This window comes from Eptatretus burgeri, chromosome 5, assembly GCF_056783735.1.
Source record: "Eptatretus burgeri isolate ZD-2024b chromosome 5, Ebu_testis_v1, whole genome shotgun sequence".
NCBI classification, from domain to species: domain Eukaryota; kingdom Metazoa; phylum Chordata; class Myxini; order Myxiniformes; family Myxinidae; genus Eptatretus; species Eptatretus burgeri.
Genome location: NC_140965.1, coordinates 58,204,053 through 58,216,084, shown reverse-complemented (window position 1 = coordinate 58,216,084; position 12,032 = coordinate 58,204,053). Strand labels below are relative to the sequence as shown.

Here is a 12,032-nt window from a genome sequence, read left to right as displayed (position 1 = left end):
TAATGTGAGCAATGACCTTGTGGCTGCAAATATCACAAGGTATGCTTTTCAAACTACATCAGCAGGCAATTGAGCTTTTATGGACAGTAAATATGAAGCCAAATATGTGAGTACATTTGATTAACTCGTTAAAATAAGATGAGGATGCATAAGACGAGTCCAGGAGACCCGGTATGATTTTTGTTGTGCTATAACTTTCTGAAAGAAATGTATATTTGGATTTATTTTTCCAGGTTCGCTCCCAAAAGGTAGTGATAAATATTTCTGCCATATCATTTTTTTTTCGTTCAGGTTTAAGAGAAATAAATAATTAATCTATACTAATATATGTCAGTGTGTGTGTGTGTGTGTGTGTGTGTGTGTGTGTGTGTGTGTGTGTGTGTGTGTGTGTGTGTGTGTGTGTGTGTGTGTGTGTGTGTGTGTGTGTCCTCCATAACTCCAAAACCATGAAATGCCAGACTGCATCAAAAACTCGAGATATGTCCAGAGAGATGGCCCTGATCTCATGTCTGATATTGAGGGCCTCCACCATTATTGGGAGGGTAGAAGCAGTATGACCAAAGTGGAGTGACTCGGTCTAAATCCGAATTGATGATCTGAGATGAGGCTGTTGGAGAAAAGGAATGATCTTATGTCAACTGCGATGATGGATTCCATGACCTTGCTGATGATTGGAAGTACAGTTAGCTAATTGGGCTGTAGATAAGGGGATCCGTTTTTGCACATTTTTTATGCAATGCTGTGATGTTGGCTGATTTCCAATTTCCCAGGTGGATATAAGAGACCGGTCCTGAAGGATATAAGAGACCGGTCCTGAAAAACAAACAAGCACCCCCCCCACCCCAAAAAAAAAACGCAAATACGTGAAGGATGAATGTCGAAGCAGGTCACAATTTGTGAACTGAGAATACACAGGATCCATGAATAATGGATCTGTGAATAGTGGGGACTGAGAGTGTACATATATCTTTATGAATAAATGTCAGTGTGTGTGTGTGTGTGTGTGTGTGTGTGTGTGTGTGTGTGTGTGTGTGTGTGTGTGTGTGTGTGTGTGTGTGTGTGTGCGTCTGTGTATGTGTCTTCTCCATAACTCCAAAACTATATAAAAACCTAGCATCCTGAAACTTTGCATGCATACGAAAAAAACTCCAAGGAAGTGCAAGAGTGAAAATTGGATGTTTGGGTTAATTAAAACACATCTTTTGAAGATAATTAACGTCCTTATTTAATTAATGTATATCCTTTATCAGGCGATCCTCGGCCACCTCGCTGTCTGGCATCTTATGGCATTTCTGTGGGAACCTCGCACCTCGCCGGGGTCTGAAGCCGCCAAGTTTTTTGTTCTGCTCAACCATGCCTTAACGTGGAACATGCCGCAATGATTTCTGAACGATAAAGTTTTTTTCGCATTCCTCACTCATATTATCGAATGCCTGTTCATCATAGCTACGAATCGGTGTATACATCACTTTTGTAAGTGCTATAGTTTTCATATTAGGAGCTTAGAGCAAATTCATGCATTGTATGATACCATTTTCCATGATTTACTCTCACGGGATAATTAAAGTATATCATTGAAATATTATTTCGGTTTTGAGGATCAGATATCATCCACACTAAATAAGTGTCAAAATCAGTTGTGAAATCTGATAATCTAAAGAAATAACGAGTCTTATAACTAAGCCTATATACCTATTTACTTTAAGCAATCAAGGCGATGTACTCTCCTTCTCCATATATATATACACAAGAAAATGTGAACTTTCCAAAGCATTAAAATTCTTTTTCTCCTGATTGGAGAATTATATTGAGTGAACAAAAATTTAGGAACGTGCCAAAATTAACCAGCTTCATTGAGCTGTATGATTTAATGCATTCACTGCGAGATCTCATGCCCTGTCCCCCGAGGTACTGCCTATCCATAGCATCTGCCAAATCTGTGTCTATACTTTTGGAGGTTTCACAAGATGCTCTATGGGGAATCAAAGCAAATCTAGTAAAAAAAAAATTGACGTTTCAAAAAGTTATAAAGATTGCGTGGACCACGTTATAACCAATAGTTATAACCAATGTACCATGTGATGCATGCACAGAGGAGCAGACAAGATAGTGGATTATCTGCAATGTTTATTTCATGGGCAATTGAAGTTTGTGATGTCACCAGGGTTGTTCTGCATTAAGCTACAACTCCTTTGTGGATAAAGTCATTATTTGAACGAATTCATTTTATTTCATTAACTGCTGCATGCGAGCTGAAGACCGGCTTGAAAGTTAAAGGAGGAGGAGGAGATTGGGACCATACTGTGTGCAGAGAGTTGGTGCTGCCGAAGCAGTCTCCTTGGCTATTGGGCACAATCCTGGACGGGTCTCCACTCCAACACAGTATACCAGCATGCGAGCACTCATTTTGCCGACCTCGGAAGGATGACAGGCCGAGTTAACCCCACCTGGTATTAATTCAACAGCTGAGTGGGATTTGAACTCAGGACCCTAGGATCCAAAGCCCGCTACCATAACCCTTAAGCCAACACCAAGCATAAAGTTAAAGGGATCCTATATGATATGCAGCGATAGCCTGTCCAACCATTCCTTATCAAACATTTAATTGGAGTGCTTGCATGAGTGCTTAAGCCACTTGCCGAATGCCTTACAGTCGATAGCGGCACCCCACAACGTCCTTTTGAGCAAATCATTCACTCACTCCGACACTTTTGCCTGCCACGTCATTCAGAGTGAGTGGTTCATGTTCCATCACCCTGAGCGAGTGGTTAGTGCTCCGTCACCCTGAGCGATTGATTCATGCTCTGTCACCCTGAGCAAGTGTTCCGTGCTCCATCACCATGAGCGAGTCAGCCATGCTCCATCACCCTGAGCGAGTGGTTGATGCTCCTTCACCCTGAGTGAGTGGTTTTTGCTCTGTCACCCTGAGGGGAGTGGTTTTTGCTCTGTCACCCTGAGGGGAGTGGTTCATGCTCCGTCACCCTGAGCGAGTGGTTCATGCTCCATCACCCTGAGTGAGTGGTTAGTGCTCCATCACCATAAGCGAGTGGTCTGTGCTCCATCACCCTGAGCAAGTGGTTCATTCTCCTTTGCCCTGAGCCAGTGGTTTTTGCTCCATCACCCTGAGGGAGTGGTTGTTGCTCCATCACCCTGAGCGAGTGGTTCGTGATCTGTCACCCTGAATGAGTGGTTCATGCTCCATCACCCTGAGCGAGTGGTTCGTACTCCATTGCCCTGAGCGAGTTGTGAAATAACCCCTGATTTCTCAGCCGATCACCATGTTAACGTGTTTTCTAAATTAGGCCAAAGTCACATTTGCCACGGCGGCCGTGGGGTCTCCAAAATCTACGGCCACTAGCAATTATAGGGCGGCCGCAGTATTTCCACGGTCACACAATGTAGCAATCACATATGTTTTTATTTTTCAGGGAGCCACACGGCATATTTATAAATTGTGGAGACCAAAAACATGGGGGGTGCCGTAAGGTCTTTGATTTGATGTCGCACGGTGACCTTTGGGCGTTCCTGCGGCAGCCATAGAATTTTCAAGGCAGACACAAGGTGCCCGCAAGGTGACCGCAAGGTGACCGCAAGGCGACCGCAGGGGGCCCTAAGGCGAACGTGCGGCCAGACGGACAGTAACGAGTGGGTTTTTTTTTACCAGTTCTTTTGTTTCGGCTTGTCGAATTGCTACGGCGAACGTAGAAGTGAAAAAAGTTATAACTCCGTGCTATAATTCCACGGCGACCCTACGACCTGTAAAATATAGCCAAACGGCGTAGGGCCACCCTGAGGCCGGAGCAATTCGACAAGCCAAGCTATGACGTAGATGTGTTCCACGTCGATTGTACGTAGGGCGTACGGTGGGCTTGCGTTATTCGTGCACCTGCCGTAAGCTCTTCTCAATGAAAAATGAATTTTCCCAACCCCCAAAAAATTAAGGCGGCCGCATTATTTCCACGGTCGCCGTACGGTGGCCTTGCGGTCTGTGTGACTACCTGCGGGCAACGCAGGGTCGACGCAAGGTTCCCCTACACCCACCATGCTCCTATGTACGGCCTCCTTGGCAGTCTGCGTCGACCGTGCGCTTCCGCTAGAGATCGGAGTATAGGTGTTTGCCTATAAACCGTGGTGCCCCCAGAATCCCAATTTATTTCGTTCCAGGAGGCTGTTCGGATTGCAAAAAGTTCAGATTCCAAAAATATTTTCCCAATAAGAAATAATGGAGTGAATTAATCCGTTCGTGGACCCAAAGAAAACCCACTTTCAAGACACTTTAAACTGAAATTACCCATGTTTAAGATAAAATATGAGTAAATGACCTTCGGTGGTGGTGTATTGCATGTAAACTGGTACAATCACCACATCCAAAGGTCCACACAGGCTCGTGCTCCGGCCTGGGTTCCGATCGCTCGCGCACTCTGCGGGAGCGCTGCCCCCAGGGCAGCTCACCAAACATGATGCCCGCAGAACCACAATCACTTTCATCAAACGCATCGGGCTGACGTAATCATGGATATTCCAAATTACAACTGGTTTTGCTGTGAAATTCAATCCTTGCCCGACAGTCTGTCACACCACATGATCGGATTGCCTTTTTGTTATTAATAAAAACACAAGATGATTAAAAAAACAAACATCACAAATGAAGGTAAAAACACGAGGTAAGGCCTGTCACATCTGGCTCGGCGGCCAGACGGTCTACAAAATGTACAGGCACTAGCAATTATAAGGCAGCCGCAGTATTTCCACAGTCACATAATATGGCAGTCACACATGTTTTTAGCAGCGTCTTGCATAGCGAACGCTGCTCATAGAGAGCTCAGCGTTGCTCTTCTTCTTCTTGTTTTTCTTCTTCTGAAGACAAACCCTTAATCTCTCGGACTTCACTCCTGTATATATAAGATCTGGATCACCTTAAATACTGAGCACATGTACACATCCTCACATAAACGGTGCCTTTTGAGAGCGTCTATCATGAACTTTAAAATGTATTCGGACATTTGCTTTAAAGTTGCGAAAAGTTCACGTTACTATTTAAAGATTATTCCATTTATCTTGTTGTAATTTCGTAAATACATTATATATTTCGTAAATACACGATATATCGTAAATACGTAAATACATTATGACGGGTTTCGCTATTGGCTTAATGAAGGCACCTGACGAAATATCGGAAGTTGTTGTTGTTATTGTTTTTTTAAAAAAAAAAAAAATTGTTTTGGATGCTGCTCTTGGACACATTTGTCCTTGTTATTTTTCGGGTATCCGCACGGCGTATTTATAAATTGTGGAGACCGAAAACATGGGTGTCGGAAAAATGGATTCAGTTAATCCTGTGGTAAAGCGTAACCTGGCTGTCGAGTTTATAAATACAAGTTGGAGTCAATCTTTTCATATATATGCGGATGGGTCCAAAGAACCCTCTCTAGGAAGGACAGTGGCGGAGATATGTATCCCCGATGTCCGTGTGGTCAGGGCTTTTCGGTTAACCGATCATCTTTCAGTTTTCTCGACGGAACTATTTGCAATCGTCCTCGCCATGGAATGGATACTCGAGTTCAATCCTCTTAGTGCAGTTATCCTCTCAGACTCACTTTCGGCATTACAGGCGCTGGGATCCTTACAGCATGGCTGCAGGTATGACTTGGTCCTAGAAGCTTGGCATTTGTATAACATCATGAACTGGAGGGGTCTGGTGGTGGATTTGTGCTGGATCCCTGCTCATGCACACACTTTAAATAATAAATTGAGGCAATTTCAAACAGAACCTGTCTCTTTTGGATTCAACTAAAAACTGGCATTATTATGAAATGTCACAAGTGGCCACCCAGGGTGGTGTGCGTGCCTGTGTGTGTTCGGTTCCTGAGTCCCGTGCGCTGTTGCAGAACTTGCCTCGGCGCATGGTGGGCAACTGTGCCATTAAATTGAAACTGCATGGCCTCTAGGGTAGCATGGGTGTGTTGGAGGGTGAGTGCGCGAGTGGGTGAGCATGCACGTATAGTGAGCGAGGTGAGTGTGGCGCCTGTGTGAGAGGCACGCACAATGGATGAAGATCAAGAGTAAGATGGAATGCTTACGGGGAAGCCGCCATTAGTGATGGACTAGTTAGGGTTATAACCAGTGCAGCTTTCCCAAGGAATAGTAAGTAGAGTCCCTGCTCAGGGTGAGCTGAGGGTTAGGCAGGGTGCTCCGGCACGATGAAGCATGCGTGCATGGGGGGCCCGCGTAGCCAAGTTATGACTGAGTTTCACATGCTCCCTCTGGGCTTTGTGGAAAGGCTGGAGTATTAAAAGGAAGTAACACTGTTTGTGCGCACTGCAGGACCTCCATAAGCCTTACAGGAAATGAGGCTGTAAGGAAAATTGGGGAGCAGGTCGGATTGACCATGAAACTTGCAGATAGGGAGGAGGCAGACCTGAGATCAATTCACGTGGTGTGCCCATGAACATTGGTGCAAATGCGGGGGCGCTGGGACCGATAGGAAGTGGAGATCCCATGTGGACTGTGGAGTGTACAGAAAACCATGCAGTGTGCAAGGTCGAAGTGAGTGTGATGACCATGGCTGCGGGATCTCCGCGCAGGGTCCCGTGTGGACTTTGTGGTGGTCTCGTGGAATGAGCACTGGACGTGGCAGCCGGGGTTGCGTTCTCCATGTGGAATCCATGGGGCCAGGGGACCAGTAATTAAGCAGAGACAGAGCAGGCAGGCTGACAGTAGAAATAGTGTTGTCGTGTACTTTAACATCATGAATTTTGCTCCATTTACTTGTCCAACCAATAGAAGTAGTGTAGGCATGGTTTTCTTAGTTGGTTTCTCACCAATCATTTTGCCTGACACGACTCTGTGTCTCGAGGACTTTCTCTCTCTCTCTCTCTCTCTCTCTCTCTCTCTCTCTCTCTCTCTCTCTCTCTCTCTCTCTCTCTCTCTCTCTCTCTCTCTCTCTCTCTCTCTCTCTCTCTCTCTCTCTCTCTCTCTCTCTCTCCTCTCTTTCTCTCTTTCTCTCTTTCTCTCTTTCTCTCTTTCTCTCTTTCTCTCTTTCTCTCTCTCCTCTCTTTCTCTCTTTCTCTCTTTCTCTCTTTCTCTCTTTCTCTCTCTCCTCTCTCTCTTTCTCTCTTTCTCTCTCTCTCTCTCTCTTTCTCTTTCTCTCTCTCTCTCTCTCTCTCTCTCTCTCTCTCTCTCTCTCTCTCTCTCTCTCTCTCTCTCTCTCTCTCTCTCTCTCTCTCTCTCACTTTCTCACTTTCTCACTTTCTCACTTTCTCACTTTCTCACTTTCTCTTTCTCACTTTCTCTTTCTCACTTTCTCTTTCTCACTTTCTCTTTCTCACTTTCTCTTTCTCACTTTCTCTTTCTCACTTTCTCTTTCTCACTTTCTCTCTCTCACTTTCTCTCTCTCACTTTCTCTCTCTCACTTTCTCTCTCTCACTTTCTCTCTCTCACTTTTTCTCTCTCTCACTTTCTCTCTCTCTCACTTTCTCTCTCTCACTTTCTCTCTCTCACTTTCTCTCTCTCACTTTCTCTCTCTCACTTTCTCTCACTCACTTTCTCTCTCTCACTTTCTCTCTCTCACTTTCTCTCTCTCACTTTCTCTCTCTCGCTTTCTCTCTCTCACTTTCTCTCTCTCACTTTCTCTCTCTCACTTTCTCTCTCTCGTTTTCTCTCTCTCGCTTTCTCTCTCTCGCTTTCTCTCTCTCGCTTTCTCTCTCTCACTTTCTCTCTCTCACTTTCTCTCTCTCACTTTCTCTCTCTCACTTTCTCTCTCTCACTTTCTCTCTCTCACTTTCTCTCTCTCACTTTCTCTCTCTCACTTTCTCTCTCTCACTTTCTCTCTCTCACTTTCTCTCTCTCACTTTCTCTCTCTCACTTTCTCTCTCTCACTTTCTCTCTCTCACTTTCTCTCTCTCACTTTCTCTCTCTCTTTTTTTTTCTTTCTCTCTCTCTCCTCACAATTTTACACCGTCATCTTTCACCTTGCCTGGCAGGTCACCATTTTACACCATCGTGGAAATGTTTCATTGGAGTTAAATAGAAGTTCGCTGGAGTTTACTGGAGTTGAACCACATTCGCAGCACTATCCTCAGCGACGTATTTCATCTCTTGAGGAATGGAGCTTCATACCACGTGCCACGTTTCAGCTCCCTATTTCTGGTGGGTTTTCACTTCTTTTTAACCGTGAGACTTCTATCATTGTCCCCATTTTTGGGAGCAGCTTATTCCCACGGACACTGGACATTCATGACACCCGCGTCATCAAGTGAATCATGTTACTTGGTGGACACGATGCCGAATTGGCCCACTGGTGATTCGTCGTTTTTCTTGCTTCTTATTGAAGTCGTGACTGTATTCACATGCACTCAAGCTGAACAGCTTATGAGATACTGCTTAGACTGGACAAAGTCATCAACCTTTTGTGATGAGTAGAAGTCGATAAGTATGATTTTCTATTGTGTTAAAACGGATTTTAGAAAACTTTATTTCAAAACTGACATTGCATTATTTAATATTTTGAATTGGCTAATGATAGATTAAATGCCTTCCTCCTTCTTCCTCTTCTCATCATGATGGGATTCAGAATGAAAGAGGAATTAATGAGATTATGAGGTGAATTTAAATGAGGTGTGTGGACCCAAATTGTTTCGTAATTAATGATTGGTTGAATTGTATGAAGAGGGTGTGAATGTGAAGAGAAAGCACACACCCGTATGGAGCTCTTGTTAGCAATAGATAGCTAGAAGGGATTTGGCTGTTTCAGAATGGGATGCCATTGCGGTGTTGGTGCTGCTTGTGATGGAGGAACTTTTAATGGGTGCAAAAGTGAATTGATGGACTGGGGTTGTGGCTAATGTGAGTTAGTTTTGGGGAAGGGCATCCAGGGTGCTGGGTGTACATTGACATAGAGCTTGTCATGGGCCCTGAGGGACAACCCAGATTTTTTTTTTTGAGGTGGGCCCGGGTATCCAGAGAGTGGACCCAAGATGCCATGTGCTTGAGAGGGCATTTGAAGGGGAGCCAAAGAGAGCTCCCCAGAATTGTCCAAGAGTAAGGCTGCTCCACATATAAAGTTAAAGAGGCAGTTGCCAGTTGAAGCAGAATATAAAGACAGTGACACTCGCCGACGGCTTGCTCGGCCGAATCAGGACGAGGCGTGTGGAACATAGTTAGCGTAGTGCTCGACTGATTTGGTATCATGCGGTATTGTGACTATCAGTACGGTATCGTGACTATTGGGCATGTGATGCAGCTGGGGGTCTTAAAATCAGTTGACCACTACGGTCATATTGAGACGACTTGCTGGACTTGGACAGGACAGCTGGCATGACTCAACAACTACCACAATGTTATCATGAAGATGTTGAGATATAGTGTCCATCCATCACTTGTGAAGATGACAGCCGTAATTTTCATCTCAGCGTTTTTGATGTGCCTAAGAATGGCTCATAAGCCCAATTCTTGCATGAAACCTTCCTCAACACTGTGCACAGGTGAATTCTGGGTTTGGGGCAAATGAATAAATCTTGTTGACGAGACTTTTGAAGGCACCCTTTGGTTTCTTCATCACTAATGCAACGACATTCAAAACCAGATGCTCCTCTGTTCGTTTGCCTTTAATGAGTTATTTGTAGAAGACTTTCTTGGGGAGGTGTTCTTCTGACATTCTGACTTCATGACCTGACCATCTTAGTTGTGCTTTCATGACCATGGCACTAACACTTGGTGACCTTCCCTGTTGTAGCACCTCTGTATCAGCCACATTGTTTTGCCATCTTATTTTTAATCAGTCGTCTCAGACAGTTGAAATGAAAATGGTTACGTTTCTTCAGATGAAGGTTAAATGTTGTCCAAGTCTAACATGTATAGAGCAGTGATGGGATGACTACGGCTTTATCGCCTTTCAACTTTCTCTGGAAGCGGATGCCATTCCGGTCCCATAGGTGTTCATGGAGTCTTCCAAAGGCTGTACTTGCTTTAGCAATCCTGTTAGCAATTTATTCATCGATGGTGGCTTATCAGGACAGCATGATTCCCAGGTAAGTAAACTTGTCTCCCACCTACAGCACATGATCTACTGTGAACAATACTGGCAGGACATAGGGATTGGCTGGTGCTGGATGATACAGTACCTCTTTCTTTTTCGATCTGTTGGTGAGACCATAACGAGAGCATGCTCGAGAAAAATTATCTTAGATCACTTTGATGTCCTCCAGGGAGTGAGCCACAAGGCCACAACAATCTTCAGCTAAACAATAATTTGTGCACCAGTTCATCAAGGTAGTCTTAACCTGCAGCCTTCTGAGAATGAACAGCTTTCCATTATTTCAAAAACTGATCAATAGTCCAGTGTCATAGTTCTTGAGGGCATCAAAATAATTGCTGCAAATAGTCATCATTAAAAGAGGAGTGGACAGTACACTAGACAGATATACCTAAAGGGGTTACAAAGAAGAATTCCTTCTTTTCGTGTAAGTAGAAGTGAAAACAATAGATCAGTTTGAAGAGTATTTGCAATCTGTGGAGGAGGACAGAGAGATGTCTGAGACAAGTTCACAAGTAAGCTTTTTAGCAGAGTTTCAAAATAATGATCAGCCAGAAACTTCCAGAAGGACAGTACCCAACCTCTGAATAAATGGTTTCATACTACTCTGGTGTTACAAGGAATTTTTTATAACTAGTTTTTTTTTAACAGGATCTAAATCTCGGAGTGGAGCTGCCACACAGACATCTAACACACATGTGCATACAGGAATACGCAACACAACACAGGACTGTTATCTGATACAAACAGCCACTGAGCTTGGGGGAAGTGCCGGGACCTCCGGGGGAACTCTGGGTAGCAGCAGAACCACAGCAATGGCTCCCTCTTTCTCACTGCACTCAGCGTGGCATTCCTGGGGAATTCTGGGTACTGGAGAAACCACAACAATGGCGCTGCCTTTCTCACCACATTCATCAGGGCATTCCTGTGGCACTCTATGCTCCAGCAAAACTACAACAATGGCGCTGCATTTCTCACTGCACTCAGCAGGGCATTCCTGTGGGCACTGGGTACCAGCGAAACCACAATAACACCACCTCTCTTTTTCCAGAATTTTTTGGTTCTTGATGTGCCATACTCTACAGAATTGGTGATGCAGATAAAATTTATTGGCAAGGTTTATACTTGGTGGTTTGTTATTGCCTTCCCAGCATTGTTTTTCTGCAGATATTTTTACAGACAGATGTTTTTATGTGCTCTCTCCTTTTAAATGCTGAACGTCAAGCAAGGGAACAGTACATACTATTTTAAAGTGTTTGTTTTGAATCGGATGGGGTTTGAACCAATGACACCCCCAACCTCTGACTGGACGCTCGAGCGATTATGCCACCGAGTGTGGTCTTTGGCACAATAACGTGCTCTTATCCTTTCAAATAGCCGACTCATTGAGGCCGACTCGTTATAAAAAGGACTGTGGTATCTTTGGGCTTCACAACCCAGGTATGCTTTCTTCCATCCACAAAATAGGCCATGTACCAACTCTCGCCCCCTCACCCTACACATACTTCAACACTTCTCAAAGGGTTTGATCAAATTTTCAACAAAATTTTATTTCATTCATCGTTGATCTTAGAAAAGAGAGTGTACAATCATATGGGATCATATCTGTGTTTGACGTGACATTTGTCAATAAAGGAGTATAAATATTAAATTGGGGACATACAAAGGTAAAATTATTATAAACAAAAGCACCATTGTTGATTGCATTATTACAAATGTAATCATTCATTTGCATGCATTAAAGTGATGAATCTGTACAGTGACATAGAGTGGTCATAGAAGTCAGAGTAAGGTAAATTAAAATTTACAGACCCTAAGTATACAGCAAGACAGAGTACGTTTGTTACAGCTAGCAGGCGTACACGTACAGACCAATAAAGAAGTCGCTTCGTGCATATCTAGCTATCCATAAACAGTTCCTTTGATTGAGCTCCTGTTCAACGTCAGGTTTAAATAGGCAGTCAGTGAAGCTCTTGAAGACACGGCGGCGGGCAGAGTC

The 12,032-nt window shown here is 44.1% G+C and overlaps 1 long non-coding RNA gene across 1 annotated transcript in view; it reads left to right on the top strand.

The window, feature by feature from the left end:
• The window catches only part of LOC147026502 (uncharacterized), an 82,368-nt gene extending 73,861 nt beyond the window's left edge, over positions 1-8,507 (top strand). Inside the window, exon 4 of the long non-coding RNA XR_015058375.1 lies at positions 7,983-8,507. This is a non-coding gene — a long non-coding RNA (uncharacterized LOC147026502). The remainder of the gene's footprint in view (positions 1-7,982) is intronic.
• The last annotated feature ends 3,525 nt before the right edge of the window (positions 8,508-12,032 follow it).